The sequence below is a fragment of the Syzygium oleosum genome, unplaced genomic scaffold (assembly GCF_021117445.2).
Source record: "Syzygium oleosum isolate NSW1041296 unplaced genomic scaffold, Sole_v2.1 Sole_v2.04, whole genome shotgun sequence".
NCBI lineage: Eukaryota > Viridiplantae > Streptophyta > Magnoliopsida > Myrtales > Myrtaceae > Syzygium > Syzygium oleosum.
Genome location: NW_026607488.1, coordinates 14139394 through 14160260, shown reverse-complemented (window position 1 = coordinate 14160260; position 20867 = coordinate 14139394). Strand labels below are relative to the sequence as shown.

The following is a 20867-nucleotide window of genomic DNA, read 5'->3' as shown; positions in this document are numbered from 1 at the left end:
GTGCCCAGAAACCTGAAATAAAGGGATGTAAGTAAAGCATCCGTTGAGTTCTCGTGGGCTTTCACCGATAAACCCACTTACATTTCTGTCCGCTCTCATCGTCACTTTACTTATCAGAAAAAAAAGAAAGGCGAACCATCCGTATCCCCACATTGCTCTGGTGGCCGTTTGTATTCTAATTGAAGTTGTAATGTTGATAGCATCAAGACAGGACGATGCTAAACATATGTCATTCAAGGTTTTGATGGTGTCCTAAGGACATGCATACATTTCGACATAAGTTTGAACACCGATTGATTTCACTCCATGATTTGAGAAATATCTTGTGATGGGTCATTCTTGGGGAAGACAAATTCAGCTGACTTTGAGACGACGTTCAGATAAGCCATCAACCAGGCATTTCCATTTTTCTACTGTCAATGAAAAACCACTGTAGAAAACATCTTTCGTTTCTTTCATGCTGATGGAGAAAACAATATGAGATTTGAAGCCTCGCAACGGAATGGGTGCAATAACCTCGTGTGCCCTATAAGTTGACAATAGCATTTCAATGATCATCTTGAGGCTAATCCAGGTGCCCAAGTCATGTCAATTATTTTCACTGAATGATAGACTTCTTATCAAAACCCGAACGACAGTGAAGCACATAATTACTAATTTTCTTGCCATAAGCAAGTTTTTCCATCGCAATACAATGGCAATTGCAGCTATTAGACATGATCCAAGAATTCTGTTCAACGATTTTGAGACCGCACTCTTTTCGTTTATCAAGATATCGAGAGATAATAAAGTGCGTAAATCAAGCATTTCGAAGTGAGTCCATTATCATCCTAACAAGCTTGCTAACATTGCGTGAACGATTTGAGGGTGTCGTGGAGAAAACTAAGAGAACGAGTTTGAATCCTTCCACTGAAAACTCGGTGGTGGCTATGGAGGGCAATTTGAATCTGAGCGAATACACATAGCTGAAGAAATTTGATGCTTATAGCAGGTGGGGTTGGTCTAGGGAATCAATCTTATAGTTGAAACCCAATTTAGTCATGCTTCTAATATACAGTACTTTGAATTTACTTCCATACATGCATAATGACTGTGTTGTCTATGTGTTGATTATTTTAGTCTATTTGTTACATTTATACACACTTAGTTTAGATACAAAATGCGTTAAACGCATCGTGTCCTGCAACTTTTTTGGTAAATGTTGCCTGTTACCGGGTTTCGCAGCGAGAATGGGGTTAAGGAAAATGTCCTGTTCGGATTTGACCTAGATTTGACATGACATGATAATATAATTGCCAACACATGTTTGAGTTGTAAGGTTCTTTTTATTATTGTAATAATTTTCTCGTTCTACACAAAACTAACTATATATTCAATTTAGTTTAGAGTCAATATCATGAAAAATCCCAAACTAATATACATATGACAAATTTATTATAAATTAATTTTTTGATCATAAAAAATCCCAAATTAGTACACTTGTGATAAATTTATCCTTTGTTAGTTTCCGTTAAATCTTACTGTTAAATTGCTTTATTAAATGACACACGGCAGTTGATGGATATACTGATTTTGGATTTGACCCTTCGTTTGTCACGGGTGTACCAAAAAGTTAGTTTAGGGTAAATTTATTACAAGTATACCAGTTTGAGGTTTTTCGTAGTATTAACCCTTTAGTTTAGTTTCGATTTTAGCTAACTAAGTATTTTTATTTTTACTCATGAGAGATTTTACTTATATATTATGAGCTATTATGTTATTCCATAAAATCCGTAGAAAAATAATTAGGAACAGTATGAAGAATTGAAAATATGCAATTGATATATATTGTAAAAGTTCTTCACATTTCAGTAGGCAATTGCGGCATATGCATACTTTTATTTTTATTGTTTTTGCCTGCTGAAATTTGATCAATGATTTCATAAAATTTTTGGGTTTGCTTAGGTTTATGAATGTTTATATAATTATATTGGATTGATATATTATTATTGAGTGTATTTTATTATTTTAAAATCATTTCAGGCAGGGCAATAGCTAGGAAAACTCGCTTGATATTTCAGACCACTCAGAGCTCAAATTTTCACTCCACTCTATACAATAATAATATAATATTAAACCGGGTCGGGTCAACCGATCTGGGTCGGTCAGAACCGACCCAGGTCAACGGACCCGCCCCATCGCGTTGACTCGGGTCGAATTTCCGAATCCGACCTGGGTCAGGGGTCAACCCGGGTCATTGACCGGGGTCTGGATTGGATCGAGCCCGATCGGGGCTCGGTCCGGTGGATAAAGATGAAATAGGGTCGGTTCGTGTAACGCCCCCACCTCAGAGTCATTAACGTGACGTCCCATTCATTGTTATCTTTCTTTACACACAAGCGGAAGCATAATTTCGGGACAATCACATTCAGAACAACAGCGGAAATTTAGACAAACAGCATCATGAGCAAACCTTAGGTTTATAGTGCATGCAACATATTTTAACAAGCCTTTCGGGCCATGGCAAACATCACATATTTTCATAGCCGACTATGAATAGCAAAACTTGACTTGGGTTATCCTATACCCACTACGGCTTCTCGCTCATCGCTTCTTCACCTCCACCCCGGTCCCGTCCGCCTGGCCATCTCACATCCCACCCATGGCTTTATCCCGGAGCTGGCTCGCCCGCCCGCACCACCAAAGCACCGTTGAACCCACATAGGGATCCAACCCATTCTCCGTTCGCATAGAGATACCACGCCATGTACAGATGAGGCATCAAGTCCGTTAGGCCCTCATCGAACATCACAAGCGTCGTGATTTGGCGGTAGGCGCGGTCTTCTCTGACATCTATCACGATGAGCACTTCGGCTCTCTGCTCGACGGGATTGCCAACGCGGGCTGGGGGAGATGCCATCCTACGGACTTGAAAAAGGGAAACAACGGGGGATGAGTCGGGGAGACTCAGCAAGTAAAAACACTAATATCAAGTGAGGATATATCGATCGCCGTTAACATAAGTCGGCCCTTACCGTACCCGCATCGATGGCAGATCAATAGCAAAGTTCAAACAAGAGAACATCACGCATGGTCACATCATGTACACTTTACCAACCAAGGCTCGGTTCTATCTCAAAACAACATCAAACATGAAACATGATCAAATCGAGAAAATGAACCAACTACGACCAACCAAACGACCGAAAAACGGTCCAAGCAAATCACGTCACAACGCATCTCAACATCCTTTTCCGATATTAGGGAATTTACTTATACAACGGTATAAAACAAGAACTAGAACATGAAAGGCGTGTGATGGACACGAGGGCCTCGACGAATCTCGGGCGGTTCTTGGTGTGTGGCTTGAACACTATCACACGGGCCTCGGACGTGGCTTCCTATTGATCGAACAACAAGGAGAGACACGGGCTAGTCGGTGAGCTCTCTCTCTCTCTTTCTCTCTCTCTCTCTCTCTCTCTCTCTCTCTCTCTCTCTCTCTCTCTCTCTCTCTCTCTCTCTCTCTCTCTCTCTCTCTCTCTCTCTCTCTCTCCCTTTCTCGGTGTGAAATGAGAAGGAGATGGTGATAGCAAGAGAATGGAGAGAGTGGCGTGAGAGAGCTTGAGGGTGGCCAAGCCTATTTATAGGCAACCACTAACTTGTTCACCAAGTTGCTCTCCAACTTGCTAAAGAAGATACATGGCTATCATGACAAGGCCTCCAAAGTCAAGACTCATGATAGCATGCATTAAATGCCATTAATGGACTAAGGCCAAAGAAAATAATGAAGGCTAAGCTTATCCTAATCTAAGCTTATCCTCTCTCTCTCTCTCTCTCTCTCTCTCTCTCTCTCTCTCTCTCTCTCTCTCTCTCTCTCTCCCCTTGGCCGAATGGCCTTCTTCGGCCCTTCCTTGGCTTGGCCAATTATTGGCCTTGCCTTGGACCCCATTATTGGTGGCCAATGAGTCACCAAGGTGCCTTAAAGTCCAATTTCCCATTAAGGCTTGTCATGATGAGAGGGGTCCCTAAAGTCTAAGGTCATTAATTAGGCTTCTTGAACAAGATTCATTCTTGGCCATTCATTTCCAAACTTGGGCTTCAAGTTTTGACTTCTCTAGAATCATCCAATTCCAAGCTTACTTTTCTCTTTTCTCTCTCTCGGTTTCCCCCTGGACCGACCTCTAATCAAAGCATAACATGTCTCATTTGAAAGCTCAGAACGTGTACTTTAAATCACCAGAAGACATCAAGTCAAAATTCCAACGTTCTCGTATAGAAAATGCTGAATCTTTGAAATCTGACAAAATCGGGCAGTTTTGCACTGTTCACGAAATTGGACTTGAAAACATAGTAAATGGACTCCGAAAATTCTCAAATTTGAATATGTCATAAAAAAGGCCGTAACAAACATTTTTCATGAAGAATACAAAATCTGAATCTCTCTGTAAACACCATTTTTAGTAGCTCAAAGACAGACTAAAAATAGTTCACTGGAACAGAATTCTTGTTTCTCAAAGTAAGCTCTTTCCAGAATCCAAATCATCTCAAAAAATTCCCAAATTTATATACGTTATAGAAAAGGAAGTTATCAACAACTTTTGTGAAGGAAACTTTTCCAAAATCGGCCCAAAAAAGCTTGTAGAAAATAAAGAAAGGGTGAACATCACTGAAATATCCATTCTGAGCAGTTATACACGGTCCGGAAATCAGGCCATCGTACCACTCATATCAAGTCCAAAAATTCTGAAATTAAAGTATGTAAAACTTCAAGATGTTTGGAGAAACTTTCAAAAAGGAAGTGTTTAGAAATTCGGATCACAAAAGTATCCCCAAAAATAACAAAACGAAGGAGTACAAAGTATCCGAAATTGGTTTTTCCAGAACACGAGTAAAACTTGGTTCCAATTGGAAAACTACCAAACTCAAGTCATAGCCATTTCCCAGGGACTGAAATTGAGGATGTTACAATTTGATCGGATCGAATCGACCCTATTTGGCTTGCAGACCGGTCTGACCGGTCTGTAGGCCGGTTCAGGGATGGCTCCTGCGTGTCTGGACACGTGGGACCTCGGCCAGCGAGATTAGGCGCCTCGCCGGCCGACCTAGGCCACCTGTGGCCTGGGTCTCCGCCTAATGAACCCCAACTTACCTTCTCCGATCTCTAGGCCCGCCGTCCGATTGCCTGTTCGCCAGTCGACAACCAAAAACAAACCCAGCCTCTTTGAGGCATTTCATCGAACAGATGATGGGCATAACAAAAATCGAGGGATTTCGACCTCCTCCGGCGACCTGGTTTGCCTCCGACGGCCACGGTTCGCCTCCGACGGCAAGTGGGGGCTGGGACCAAAGACGGTATAGGCCGGGATGCGCGCGAAACGGCAGGTGCGAGTCCCAGCCAAACCTTGCTAAAAAACAAGGGGTGAAACAGGGGGTGTCGAGGCCGGGAAGACTCATTGGCCGATGCTGACTTCTGGGGGGTCTCCGGTCGTCCTGATGGCCACGGTGGGGAAGCTGCTGCTCCTCAATGACCTGCAACTCTCAATTTGCTCTCAAATTCTCTCTTCTCCCTTCTTTTCTCTCTTTGTGTTCTGCTCTGTTCTGATGCCTGAGAAAAGGCCGCCCCTTCTCTCCACTCTCTCTGCCCTTTATAAGCGACGGAAGCCACTTGCTCCGCCCCGAAATTCCTGGCCTTAATGGCCCCTATGCCGGCCTGTTCTACGCCACGACTTCGGTGGTCATTCTAGGTCGGTGCAGGGGAGGAAAACGTTCCTCTGCTCTTTGACTTCCATGGCCGCAGAGGGGAAGAGGTGAGAGAGAAAAACCGGGAAAGGAGGAGGGATGGGACTAGCCATCAATGCCCTCCCCCTGCTGTTCTCTTACCTGCTTGGATGGGGACGCGAGGCCGCTCGGCCGTCCGTCGGTTCGACGGCTAGATACAGGGGAGAACAGAGGAGCAAGACCAGCATCGGGGGGGAGAAGGAAAAGAAAGAGCTGGGCCGGGCTGGGTCGGGCCCATCTTGCGTGTGGGGAGAAGAAAAAGGGAAAGCGGGCTGGGCCCGTGCGGGGGGAAAAGAAAAAAAGAAAGGGCCAGGTCGACCCTGCCCCGACCCGGCCCAACCCGAATATTTTTATTTAATTTTTTTTAAAAAAATTTAGTTTTTTTTAAAGTTAATTAAGAAAATATGCTCTAATAGGCCATATTAATGCAAATGTGCCTAATGTCTATATGCAATGCAATTAGATAAAAAAAATATTTTTTTGTTTTAGGAACTAAAAATTAATTCCTAAATTTTGCATAATTAATTAATTTTTTTGTAAATCAGAAAAATAGGTGTCAGCAGTATTGAACTCGATGCTAAAGCCACATGTTCCGGAGGGCTTGAGGGCAACGAGAATGCAAAGGATGAATGCCGCTAGAATTAGCCGAGATGTTGTCATTCGTTTTCTTTTTGAGTTTTTGGTGGATGTCTTTGTATGAACTTAGAAAGTAAGATATATAGCATGTGAATTCTTGCTCCTAACTGGATACAATTTACCACTTTTAATTAAATGATGCTCACTTTAAATAAATGCTGCACACTTGGCCCAGATTCTCATATCTCTCTCCAGCTCATACACTTTCAGAAGGAGACCCCCATTAAGTTAGTGATCAACATTTATTTGTAAACTCCCTTTTTGAAATCAACTTACATCAGGCAACAAGCAAGGCAGTCGCGCGTTTGTTGAATTTTGGATGCCTGTGATATTTATCCAAAAAGTCGTATACCTATTGTGCAATTTTGATCAGAATGATTATATTGGAAAATTATCAAAAGGTTTAGAACTAATTGGCCAAATTGAAAAGTTTAGCTCCGAATTGGCCACCATAAATAGGTTTAAGACTTTTTGAATAATTGCCCTTCTATATTCAAAGGTCCGAAACATACCTATTGGATAAAATAGAGCTAGAGTAAATATTGGAAAGAATTTAGGGAAAATTACAAAAAAAGTTCTAAACCTATTGCACTTGTGCTAGTTCAGTCCTAAACCTTTCAATTATGCCAATTGAGTCCTAAACGTTTTCACATTTTGCTAATTGAGTCAATCTAGTCAATTTTAGCTGAAAATTGCAGACGTGGATGCCAATAGTGCCATGTAAAATGGTCAGCGCTAACGTAGACAACTTTTATAATTTTTATTAAAAAAAATTTGGATATTTTATTTTTCTCTTTCATTTTTTTCTTCTTCTTTCTTTCTTTTCCTTTTTCTTTCTACCAAGAGAAAGAAAGATCAGATGAGGAAAAAAGGGAACGTGGTTCCTCCCGACACAAAGTCCATGGCTCGCAAGCGCAAAGCTCGGTTTCGATCAGTGGTGGGCATGAGCTGCACCAAGAGATTTTCACAATAGAATTCCTGCATGCGTGACTCGCTTTTTAGAAGCATCGCTAATTCCGCACTATTTATGTTTTTCCATGTCCAACGGTCGAATGCAATTTCCTCTTTCAAGCAATTAACATCGTATATTAGTAATTAACATCGTATATTAGTGTTGATGTATGTACATGCAACTTTGGAGAGAGACCGGATGGTCCTGCAAGAATTTTTAAGTGACTTATTATGTTATAATAATTATAGGGTCTACCTTCCATGTCCTGACTTGTCCTTCCATCCTTGTGTTGTCATCACTCTCTCTCTTTTTCTTGTGACAGGATTCAAGAAAACAAATCACGAAACGTAACTACACAAAACTGAATCACTTAGAACTCATTCCGGACCATCGTCACTATGACTTTACTTTAGTGAAAGGACAACATTTTCTGTACCTAAAAAAATAGCTTTTAAGAATTTATCTAGAATCCAAGAAGCAAATCTCTCATTTATATGATCAATTGCACATCCAGACTGACAAATGATGACGTTCTTGCTGTTTCGGCACTTCTGAACATCTTCTCAAATTGAACTTGTTCAGCCTCAAATCAGAGTTCATAAAAGCTCAATATTTTAGAAGACCAAAACTAGCATCGGACATCATTAACATACTCATGAAAACCCAACTCCAGTAATCAGTAAAAACATACGATGTTTCCTACAGTGCCATGATCTCTGGCTACCTTAGGAATGAGTGGTTTGATGAGGCAACTAATTTGTTTTCTGAGGTTAAAGATCGTGCTAGTGTGACATTAAGCGGATCCCTTTTGCTTAGCATAGATGAGAATGGCATCGAGTACCCACTTGAGTTACGCACTGCATTGAGTACCCAAATTAATCGCAACAAATTACTCAACCCATTGGAAAAAAGAAAATTCATTTCTTATTAGAAATCTTACAAACTAAAACTAACTACTCTGCATGTTCTACTTCTACTTTACTACGACACAGCGGACACGAATCATTCCTCTCGAGCCACTGACGATGCACGTTCTGTGAAAGAGGTGCAAAATCGGTATCTCCATCACTTTTTCTGCCCCTTTCAGTTCCTCTAAACACATACAACAGCATCCGTCACCATCTCGGACAGAGCAGCTCTTCCACTCGAGCTTTTCAATGGTGCTTCTAGAGACGCCCCGTGTGACTTGGTCGGGATCTGACTCATATCCTCAAATGGAGACTTCCTCAATGTCTTCCATTTCCAGTTCCTCTTTGGTGGCCAAATCCAAATTTATGTTTATGTCAAATTGTCGATGGCCACGACCCGATCCCTGAAATGCCATATGCATAATGACTCTTATAATATCATCCAAAAGCTGCGATGAATGCCCAAAGCATCGAGAACTCTCTCTATGTGCGTTTCGCAAAGGGACTGCCATGGTAGGATGCATAGTGGTATCTCAAGTGACTGACTTGACGAGGACAGTGTAGTGTCTTCAAAATCTATGGGCACTCCCAGTCGATCGAGGAAGACTAGCAAATGGTGCCATTTCACTGAGAAGTTGAAGAAAGCGGTCGGCAGGCCAGAAAAATCGGAATTTCTTGCATCCGGACTCAAAGTATATCCACAGTAGATTGTCTCCATGCTATATTGCTACCAAGAGTGGACTAAAGAGGATTTCACAGGCATGTTGAAATCCAATCACCGGAAAGCCCGGGAATTTTTTTGTGAAATCTTTTGAAAATATATCGTGGAACAGGCAAGAATAGAAGCTCCAAAACAGAAAATCCCTCGTGCGATACTAGTGGTCTTATATAGCCGTTGGTTGGTTGTCTTAGGAAGCGAACTCAACTTTCTTGTTTTGTGCACAAGGCTCTTGGAGGTGAAATAAGGCAATTGCCTAAATTGCATATTTTCTTTTTTTTTAAAACTATTATTGCTTTCCTCAACCGGTTATTTCCCTAAAAATTATGGAATAATATAATAAAACAGTGAAATAATTTCACCAGCAGAAATTCGATGGATGATGTGTAAAAATCAAAATATTTAATTAACTAAAAATTTAAGCTAAATCAAATTGCATTCGTAGTAGGTTTAGGGCCCGTTTGGTAACGTGCCAAATAGTGAAAATTTCTGTTCTTTTGTTCCCAGAAATAGTTTGAGAACAGAAATGCGTTTGGTAAATTTTTTGTTCCTTGGCACATTTTTGCAAAAATTTATGCCGAGAAACAGTTTTGGAAGAGAAACAAGAAGTAAAAAAAAGTTGCTTCTTGTTTCTCGGCACAATTTTGAGAATCAGTTTTTTTTCTTTTTTTTCTTATTTTTGTGTTGTTCTTTCCTCGGCTGGGCCGGGCCGCCGGCGACCGGCCACGGCCCGGGCCGGCGAGGGCGTCACGGCCCTCGCCGGCCGCCGCCGGAGGCGAGGGTCGCACTCGCCCGGCGAGGGCGAGGCGGACCCTCGTCGCTGGGCGAGGCGGCCTCGCCCGGATCGAGCGAGGTCGAGCCTCGTCGTCCGTCGCGACGGCGAGGTCGGCCTCGCCCAGAGACGGCGAGGGCGACCCTCGCCTCCGCCGGCGGCCGGCGAGGTCCGTGACGCCCTCGCCGGCCCTGGGCTTTGGCTGGTCGCCGGTCGCCAGCGACCGGCCATGGCCAAAGAAGAAAGTAGAAAGAAAAAAAAAATTAAACAATTCAAAATATTATTAAAATATTATTTGGGAACAGAAATTTTGTGTAGTTACCAAACGCATTTCTGTTCTTTTCAACTCTAGGAATACAAATTTTGGACAGTTTATCAAACGCCTTCAAATACTCAGAAATTGTTTCCGGGAATAGAATAAAAAAAAATCATTTCTGTTCAGAAATAGCGCCCGGGCACAGAATGGTATTCATGCGCCCCCTTAGTGTCAAATGAGGAAATTATTACGACAATGAAGAGAACCTTACAACTAAAATTTTATCATGTCAAGTTAAGTGCAAATTCGAACACAAGTTTATTAACCTCATTTATCAAAAAAGGCACATGAGACAACACATTTAACACATTTACAACTTGAACTCTTGCCATAAAATCTAAATGTATTTAAGTGTGACAAATGGATTAAAAATAGTCGACACATACGCAACACAGTTGTTATTCATGAATAGATGGGTTCATCCATTTATGACCAAATTTAATTTAACTTATCCGGACACACTTAACTCCATGTTGTGTAGCCTAATCGTGTCAAAGATTGCTAGTCCTAGCTAAACTCACTAAAAGGATCAACAAGTTTCCTAACTTCAAATCGAGATGATGATGCGTCATTTTGAGTGCTTTCGTATATTGGCAAGGTAAAATAATTTATAAGCTGTATATCGTAACGAATTTAATACAGATCAAAGAATGTAATGATTTCTAATCATTTGATGGCTAAATGACTCGGATGTACACGTGGGATTAATACGATGCATGTATTAAATAACTCAATCCATACGAACCCGAGAATTATAAATAATAATAATAAGAAGAAGAACAAGTAAAAGTTCGTGTAGTTAATTGTGGAGCCAAAGATAACTATTATCTTTAATAAATGAAATTAATCAAGGGCCGTCAAATTTTATTTTTTTAAATTATTGATTTTCCATGAAGAAAAAGGAATTAGGTCATGGAATCGAGGTTGGTATTCGATCCCCTAGGGCTCAAAATTTTATGTTCGGAAGCCAATACGACGGCGATGGCGCCGCCGCTTTCTCCAGCGGTGGTTTCATGCCTTGTCATCAGTCCACCACGCAGTTCGCTGATCCCTCTTCCGTCTCTCCAGCCACAATGTTCATTTCCAGATTTTCATTTTCCCTCAATGGAAAAGAAAAGAGGTGGAAAAGAGTAGTGGAAATCATTTTTAGGCACTCCTTCCAATTAATTTTTTTCTTTTCTTTTTTTCTTTTTTATTTTCTAATATTGGAAATATATTTAGGACTCATTGAGTCCTGAAAAAGAAGATTTATTGAGTGTACATATTGCACGTAAAGTGCACGTCGATTGCACGCAATGTGCGCATAAAGTGTGCGTATGTTGCACGCAAGGTGCATTTTGTATATGTCAAATGAATCGTTATTTCATTTGCATTAGTACATTTACTATTGTTATTTTCAAGGCAAATCACCATCTTCTTCTTCACCGTCGTTATTGTCTACTTCTCCTTAAAAAAACCCAAAAAAGAAGAAGATTTAATTGAAAATTCGAAAGAATTAGGAAAACAAAAATAATTTAGTACCTAGGGGAGGAAGGAAAGGAAAACTCATTTATGGATTTTCCGAATTTTCCTCTTCCGAAATGGAAAAGAGGAGTAAAAATCATTTTCAGACACTCATAATTATTTTTTATTTCTATTATTTCTATTTATATTTTCATATTGGAAATAGACTCACAATTCTCTTTTCCGGATTTTCATTTTCCCTCAATGGAAAAGAAAAGAAGTGGAAAAGAGGAGTGAAAATCATTTTCAGGTACTCCTAATTATTTTTTCTTTTTTTTTATTTTCTAATATTGGAAATAAATTTAGGACTCATTGAGTCCAAAAAAGAAGAAGATTCATTGAGTGTACATATTGCACATAAAATGCACGTCTAATGCACGCAATGTGCACATAAAGTGTACGTCACTTGCATGCAAAGTGCACTTTGTATATGTCAATTGAATCGTAATTTCATTTGTATTGATGCTTTTACTATTTTGATTTTCTTAATTCTTTGAAGGTTTTCAATTAAATCTAATCTTTTTCTTTTTGTCTGAGAAGTAGACAATGAGGATGAAGAAGAAGGTTGTGGGGCAAGTCACTATATACGTTAGCTAGTTAATAAGATTGGAGCAGAGCTTTCTAATAGCCTTGAAAGCATCTCCACTTTCTGCCTTCTTCCACCTTCAAGGCAAATCACCTTCCTCTGCTTCACGGTCGTTATTGTCTACTCCTCCTTAAAAAAAAAACCAAAAAAAGAAAAAGATTTAATTGAAAATTCAGAAGAATTAAGAAATAAAAATAATTTAGTATCTAGGAGAGGAAGGAAAGGAATCTGATGCTATTCTTCGATCAAACGTTCATCGTTTGCTGTTTGGAACTGAGAATTTGCAGAGAGAGGAATGTATTGTAATATGATGAGGGGTTGGTAAGTGATGGATATGGCCGGGGCTCATTTAACTATCTACTTCGCACTCTTCTTGCTAGTGTGGTGACTCATCCCTATGTGCCTCCATGTGACTTTTACGCTTGAATTCAGAAACTCGTCCAACTGAAAGTACACATCCTCCAGAAAGGATTTACAACAAGCATCAAGCATCTGATAATTTTATCGTACCATCATTGACAATGGCGAAAGCCGATGGCTTCTGGAATCATCGGACACCCTATGTTCTGGGTGGATTCTAGTTTATTGTATTTGCATGTACAGAGTATATCCAAGCAGGAATTTTGAGACTTGTGCTTTGTTCTGCAGAGTCATGACACCCGGTCTTTGCTTCCCATGACAGTGAAGCAAATGAACAATGCCTTGGTATTGCATGACGAAAAGATCAATGTCCTTATTGATGGTGTTGACGCGACTAAGATGAGGCCAATGAGTTGTTTTCTTAGGTTAAAGATCCTGCTGACGTGGAATTAAGTGGATCCCTGAAGAAGGAAAATGGGTTCATAAGTACATGGATGAGAATTGTATCAACTACGTACTTGAGCTAGGCACTGCATTATTAACTTCTATGTCGAATGTGGTTCGCCGGATTCGCACTTAAAGTATTTGACCAAATGCCTCCGAAAGATGTGACAACTTGGAGTGCGATGATATTAGGCCTTGCTATTAATGGTGAGAATGAAAGAGGGCTGCAACTTTGTCTATGTGATGGAAATAGGGGTCCTAAACCAAATGCTGTGACTTTTATCGGAGCTCTGATGGCCTGCAATCAGAAGTGTCTAATCAACGAAGCATGGCGCTTGTTTGGACGTATGAGCAAAGATTACGGCATCGCTCCAACTATTGAGCACTGTGGAGGCATGGTTGACCTCTTGGCTCGGGCAGGACAAATCAAAGAGGCTGGTGACGGTACGACGATCGAACCAGATGGTGAAATTTGGGCATCTTTGTTAAATGGGTATATGATACCAGGGCTACGTTGAGTTAGGAGAGAGTTGGCAGGCATTTGATCAAACTAGAACCTCAACACAGTGGACGCTATATCCTTCTGGGCAATACGTATGCTAAGAATGAGGCGCTGTTGACACCATCTGATTATTTCCTTGGGATGTACCCATGGAATTTATCTGAACAGAGCTGGAGCGCACCAGGGCATAACACTTTCGTACATTAACATCTAGTGATCTGTCATCAAAGTTGAAGTGTCTTATTTTACTTCATCGGTCTTTCATGAGGTAATTTGATAGATGGATAATCCATTGTGCGACTGTTTTACTACATTAAACACCTCGCGAACCAGGAGTAGTGCTAGAGGTGCGAAAACTTCTAATCGAAATTTCTTTACAATGTTTCTGTGATAAAATCTTGATTTCCCTTTATAAACTCGTAGGGTTTTCATGCTTTTGATGACCGGTAACTTGTTTGAATTTAAACATCAAATAGGATGTGATCAAATTACTTGGTGACAAGTGTTGGCAGGAAGTGACAACTCTGCTTTATTTGCTATTGGATAGGGTTTCAAGGGTTTGACCCTAGGCACGAGCCGAATGTCATTAAAGTAAAAAGTCCGGTCGCCTTTGGTGTCATTCGACATTTCTGTAGACTATTATGAATGAAATGGAAGTTTGTCGCTAGGTGTTTGACCAAATAGAATCGTCCAGTTCTTATACGACCTATCACTAAAATACCCTAAAGGGGGATGGGGCTAAGCGGAGCAAAAAGGGTTTTCCATATTGTGCCATCTTCTTTCCTCTACCTCAACCTCCTAATTGACGCAATATTTCTTTATAACCCGTCTCTTGACTACCAAATGTAATCTTAATTCTTATCTACAAGTGAAGTGAACTTTAGAAAAAGCGGATAATTTGTCTATAAGTCCCGAGGGATCATAGTAATATGGCCTTTCTTTGTAAGATCGCAATCTTCCCTAATTATGTTAGAATTGACCTTTTTTCAAAATTATGTTATTTTAATGAAGGAATCACGAATTTTCCAACATTACAGCGCAGTTCGGAGTACAATGTCATAGACGAAATTACCAGGGCCTGTAATAATTGATTATGTATATTGAAAATTAAGAAGAAGCTATAACTATTTATGCAGCCACAAATAGTTTCATTTTTTTTTTTATCCCTGTGCACTTTTAATGATTATTGTATATAATTATATAAAATAAAGACAACCTCTTAATTTTAAGAGTCGAAAATCCTTTTTTTTCTTCTTAAAATATTCTCAATGATTTATTTTTTACAAATATTGTGTCAATGGACAAATGCGCGAGCAATAATTTGCTTTTTTCTATCAGAAATTGCAATTTTAAAATTTGATATTTCCTGTTTTTTACAACCTTTCTAAAAATGTTGTGTTCTAAAATATTGTGTCAATGAACAAATTTATAGATTAATAATTTTCTTTTTTTTGCTAGAATTATTAATAATTTTCTTAACCACAAGTAACGCAAAGTTCAATTTCAAAATTTGACTCTCTTCTATCCATGTACTTTTATCAACGATCTCATTCCATTTCTTAGTGATTCCAAACTTTCGCACAAGGTGAATTTGCAATCGTTCTTTCTGGTATCTCTAACGCCTAACGGGCCAGACAAAGCATGTACAATCATTTCAAGTTATTTTAGTCAGTAAAACATCATATTAAGTCCTAAAAATATCAAAATACTAGACATTAAATAATAGTACAAACTCAAATTGGAAAAACTATTATTAAGAGCTACAGCATAATAGGCCAATGCATATATTGAATGCGTCGAATGGACACATTTGCTAGTATATACTAAATACAACAGGTATCAAAATTTTTTGAAGAGGCTCTGTCAATAACAAACTGGAATAGAAATTCGATGATTTTTTTTTGTTATTTTTTATGTTCTTGTCGAGCTATTTCAAGCATGGGGAAATACATATGATTTCTCTTTCTTTTTGTAAATTCTGAGATCAAGCGATGTCTACTAGAATTCAATTTGTGGGTTGGGAGATCAAGAAGGAAAGCCTTGAGATTTTTGTGTTGTATTTTCTGTTTTTCATTCATTTATTTCTTTCATCTCCATTGAGAGACGAGAGAGAGCAGCAAGAGCAGAGCAGAGCTGACCAGTGCAGAGTGAGAGCCGCTGTCGGGCGTGGGGCCATCATTTACACGTGGCAACCAATGAATGGGCTCAAGTAAGTCCAACGCGACACTCTTCGGTACCCGATCTTTATTGTACAGTTGTTCAGAGCGCCACGGAGCCAAAACGGGGGTGATAATAGTCTTTTCCTTTCCCAAATCCAAATTAAACAGTCATAAATCTACTGTACAGCTAATGAATTAGGCCTAATTTCTTGAATTTTACCAATTTTATTTTAAACTATTGTGCGAAATTTCAACATGCTCATTCCGATCAATTTTCGCCTGAAATCGCTGACAAGGCGATCCGGACATTTCTGGCAATCTTACATGGCACACCACCACATCAGCGATGTTTATTGAAAATTGACCGGAAGGACCACGTTGGAATTTCATGTAAATATTTACGACAAAATTGATAAAATTAGAAAATTTTGGACTAAACTGACATTTGTACGATAGGTAGCCGTCCATACAAAATTTATATTCGGACCCCATTGTCCCGCGACAAACTGGGGAATATCTTCTTTCCCGCTTAACCATCTGCGAGCTTTACCTATTAAATTCTTACCAATATTTACTCTAGCTCTATTTTATCCATTATGTATGTTTCAGCCCTCGGAATGTAGAAGCGAGAATTGTCCAAAAAATCATAAACCTGTTTTACAGCGGCCAATTCGAATCTACTTAGTCGTAAACCTTTTGACGATCTTCTAATATAGTTTTTCCAATCAAAATCATACGATAAGTGTAGGACTCTTTGGACAAATATCACAAGCATCCAAAATTCAACAAACGCGCTATTATGTAAGTTGATTTTGAAAAGGGAGTTGCCAAATAAATGTTGATCACTAACTTAATGGGGGTCTTTTATCCCAAAAAAAAAAAATGGGAGTCTCCTTCTAAAGCGTATTAGCTAGAGAGAGATATGAGAATCTGGGTCAATTGTGCTGCATTAATTTAAAATGAGCATCATTTAATTGAAAGTGGTCAATGTCTTTCAGTTAGATCAAGAATTCACATGTTATATATCTTCGTTTCTAAGTTCATACAAACACATCAATCAAAAACTCAAAAAGAAAAACGAATGACAACATCTCATGTAATTCTAGTGGCATTCCTCCTTGGCATTCTCGTTGTCCTCAAGCCCTTCGAAACATGTGGCTTTAGCCTCTAGCATCAAGTTCAATACAATAAATCGACTCAACACATCGCTAACAGCCTTGCCCTCACAAAATAGTTACTTTGCTTTCTCCCCTCCTTTTGATGGCCCAAAAAATGTTACTTTTTGGCTTGGCTTAATTGCGTATGTAATTAGCTAGGCTTCACATCAAACTCATCTATATCCAGATTTTTCCTATCCATATTTTCCCGGCAAATGAACTACATATTTGATATGCCTGATAAAACCAAAGTGTGGTCACAATCGGTTCAACTCTTTTCCCTACTTGGAGAAAGACATTAACTAGTATTTAGTACATATCTCGATCGATATAGGACTAGTTGTTGTATTTTGTTATGTTGAGATGCTATAATGAATCGCATTCAAGAATAAAAATATATAGCACTACAAAAAAACAAGGATTTAGCCGCGGAAATTTGCGACGAATTATTTTTCGTGGCTAATTGCGACGCAATTTGCGACGAATATATTTTCCGTCGCAAATTAACCACGAAAAATAATTCGTCGCAAATTTCCAACGAATTTTGCGACGAAAAAAAATTCGTGGCTAATTTGCGACGGAATTTGCCACGGAAAAAAAATCGTCGCAAATTTGCGACGAAATTTACCACGAAAAAAAATTCATGGAAAATTTGCGACGGATTTTGCCACGAAAAAAATTCGTGGCTAATTTGCGACGGAATTTGCCACGAAAAAACATTCGTCGCTAATTTGCGACGGAATTTGCCATGAAAAAAAATTCGTGGCTAATTTGCGACGAAATTGCCGACGAATGTTTTTCCGTTTCTAATTTGCGACGAAAAATAAATGTCGTCGCTAATTTGCGACGAAATTTACCACGAAAAAAAATTCGTGGTTATTTTGCGACGGAATTAGCGACGAATTGTTATTCGTCGCTAATTCTCCTCTACTTGTAGACCCAATTTCTCTCTCTCTGCTAATTCCTCTTATCCCTATCAGCTGTTCTCCCTTCCTCTCCCTATTCGCTGTTATCCCTTCCTCTCGATAAATCTCTCCGCACGCGCAAAAATCTATCTCGGTGAACCTTTTCTACCGGTAAGTGGTGTGATTAATTTGGGCAAAACTATTTTCAAATTTTTGTTATTTTATTGAGTTTTTTTTTCTCTTTTTTTTTTTCTGACTTCGTCGCCAGTCGCCGGTCCGGCAACCGGCGACTGGCGACCGGCGAGACTCGCCGGCCATGGGCGGGGCCGCTGGACCTCGCCCAGATTTGGGCGAGGCCGAGCAACCTCGCAATGGGGCCCGGCGCTGGACCTCGCCGCGAGGTCCAGCGGCGGCCATGGCCAGATCTGGACCTCGCGGCGAGGTCGAGCGGCGGCCATGGCCGCTCTGGGTGGCGAGGTCGAGCAGCCATGGCCGCCGTTGGACCTCGCGGCGAGGTCGAGCGGTGGCCGCTGGACCTCGCCGCGAGGTCCAGATCTGGCCTGCGTGGTCCAGATCTGGCCATGACCGGCGAGGTCCAACTCGCCGGCCGGTCGCCGGATCGGCGACCGGAGAAAAAAATGAAGGAAAAAAAATTATTAAAAATAAATTGGGGAAAAAAAATTATTATAAAAAAATAAAATCTGAAGTCAAATTTTTTTTGTAGGTACGTATTCGTTTGAAAGTCTCGCGGATGAAGTGAACGTTGTAATTCTCATCAAATTGAGCACTTTGTACTACAAAGATTTCAGTCAAATACTTGGGTAAGTCAATTGTTTTAATTTTTCAATTTCAAAATAATTGTTTAGGCAAAAACAAAATTTTAATTTTTAGAATTTTATGGTTTTAATATCGAAAATTTTTTGGCATTAATATTTTACGAGATTTTGTTATTTTTATATAGACAATGCAAAGAGACAGGGCTTGGATGTATAATAAGAACTTACCCGGACGTCGAGGATTGACCGATGAGTTTCAATCTTGGGTTGGAACTATTTTTGGACTTTGCTAGTAGTAAATATGAGTTGATGGATGGAAATAAGTTAAGGTGTCCGTGTAGAAAGTGCAGTAATGGTAAATTTCATGTATGTGATACAGTTAGAGAACATCTTTGTAGATTTGGGTTTACTCCGAACTACTATAATTGGACTTGTCATGGTGAACCATTTATATCTGATGAAGGATATCGAATAAGTGATCAATTTTCAGTTAGGGAAGAATGTAGCTATTATGACCAAATGAACCCATACCAGAGGATGGTGATTGATGCAGCTGGTCATAATTCAGATCCAAACCATGCAAGTACTAGTTTTACTCCAAGACTAACAATTTGAAGAGATAGGAGTAACAGGTTTTGATGAGAATGTGTGTAATGAAACGTTTCCATCTAATCAGTTCTGGGAAGTGTTGAAAGCAGCAGATGAACCTTTATGGGCGAGTTGTGACAATCATACTCGGTTATCGGTGATGACAAGATTGTTAAATATCAAGGCGAGCATAATGTGTTTGAGAATTGCTTTAACTCTTTTGTTGAAGTAATGCGAGAAGCAATGCCTCGTGATAACATAATGCCAAGTGATTTTTACGATATGAAGAAGTTAGTGGATAACTTAGGTCTTCCAGTTGAAAGGATTGATGTATGTAGTAGGGGTTATATGTTATATTGGAGAGATGATGAAAATGCAGAATCTTGCAAATTCTATAGCCAATCTAGGTACAAGATTAACAGGAACATGAGGCAAGGTCGTAATCAGAAGCGTAGACCATGCAAGCAAATGTTTTATCTGCCCTTAATCCCCAGATTACAAAGGCTTTATGCGTCTCAAGCCACTGCTGAACACATGACTTGGCATGCAAATCATGAAACAGAAGAGGGTCTAATGTGTCATCCTTCAGATGCAGAGGCATGGAAACATTTTGATAGAACATACCCTGAATTTGCGATAGAGCCTCGAAATATTAGGTTAGGTCTCTGTGCTGATGGATTTGCCCCATTTGGAAAATCAGGGAAAAGTTATTCATGTTGGCCAGTTATCTTAACTCCGTACAATCTTCCACCCGGTATGTGCATGAAGACACCTTATATGTTTTTGACATTGATCGTGACCGGGCCGCAAAATCCGAAAAAGTTGATAGATGTTTATATGCAACCATTGATTGAAGAGTTACAACGGCTATGGAATGAAGGTGTCGTTACGTATGATGTTTCTACTAATCAAACATTTGTAATGAAGGTTGCTCTTCTTTGGACGATAAATGACTTTCCAGCTTATGGAATGTTATCTGGATGGAGTACAGCTGGGATCTTAGGATGTCCGATATGTTTGGAGAGATCGAAGTCATTCAGATTAAGACATGGTAAGAAGCCTTGCTATTTTGACTGTCACAGATAATTTTTGCCGATGAATCATACATTCAGAAGGAATAAAAAAGAGTTCATCAAGAATAGGATTGAAAGAACTCCTCCACCATTGAGGTTGACTGGTGATCAAATATGGGAGCGAGTGCAGGACTTTCCAACTGTTGTTGAAAACCCTCATGGCACAACTATTGCGTACGGAAGTGCACATAAGTGGACTAAACGCAGTATATTTTGGGATCTACCATATTGGAAAGCTCATCTTATTCATCATAATCTTGACGTTATGCACATTGAAAAGAATGTTTTCGACAATGTCATAAATACTGTGATGGATGTCACGGGAAAAACAAAAGACAACTTGAATGCAAGAAAAGATATGAGAGATATTTGTGATCGGCCAACATTAGATGTGGATGCAAGCAGTAGGGGACCAAAATCAAAAGCAGTTTATACATTGGATAAGGAGCAGAGACGAGTCGTTTGTCAATGGTTGAAATCTGTGCGGTTTCCTGATGGATATGCTTCGAACATCGGGAGATGTGTTGATTTGAACGAATGCAAGTTGACAGGATTAAAGAGTCATGATTGTCACATATTTATGGAAAGACTAATTCCAATAGCTTTGAAGGAACTTCTACCAAACTTTGTATGGGGCGCCATTACAGAGTTAAGTAATTTCCTCCATGATATTTGCTCAACAGTGTTAAAAGCATCACACATGGAGAAACTGGAGAGAGACATTCCAATTATTTTTTGCAATTTAGAAAGGATAT

General features: G+C 39.7%; 1 pseudogene; it reads left to right on the top strand.

The window, feature by feature from the left end:
* Nucleotides 1-694: 694 nt before the first annotated feature.
* LOC130137898 (pentatricopeptide repeat-containing protein At5g48910-like) lies at nt 695-18337 on the top strand (annotated as a pseudogene).
* The last annotated feature ends 2530 nt before the right edge of the window (nt 18338-20867 follow it).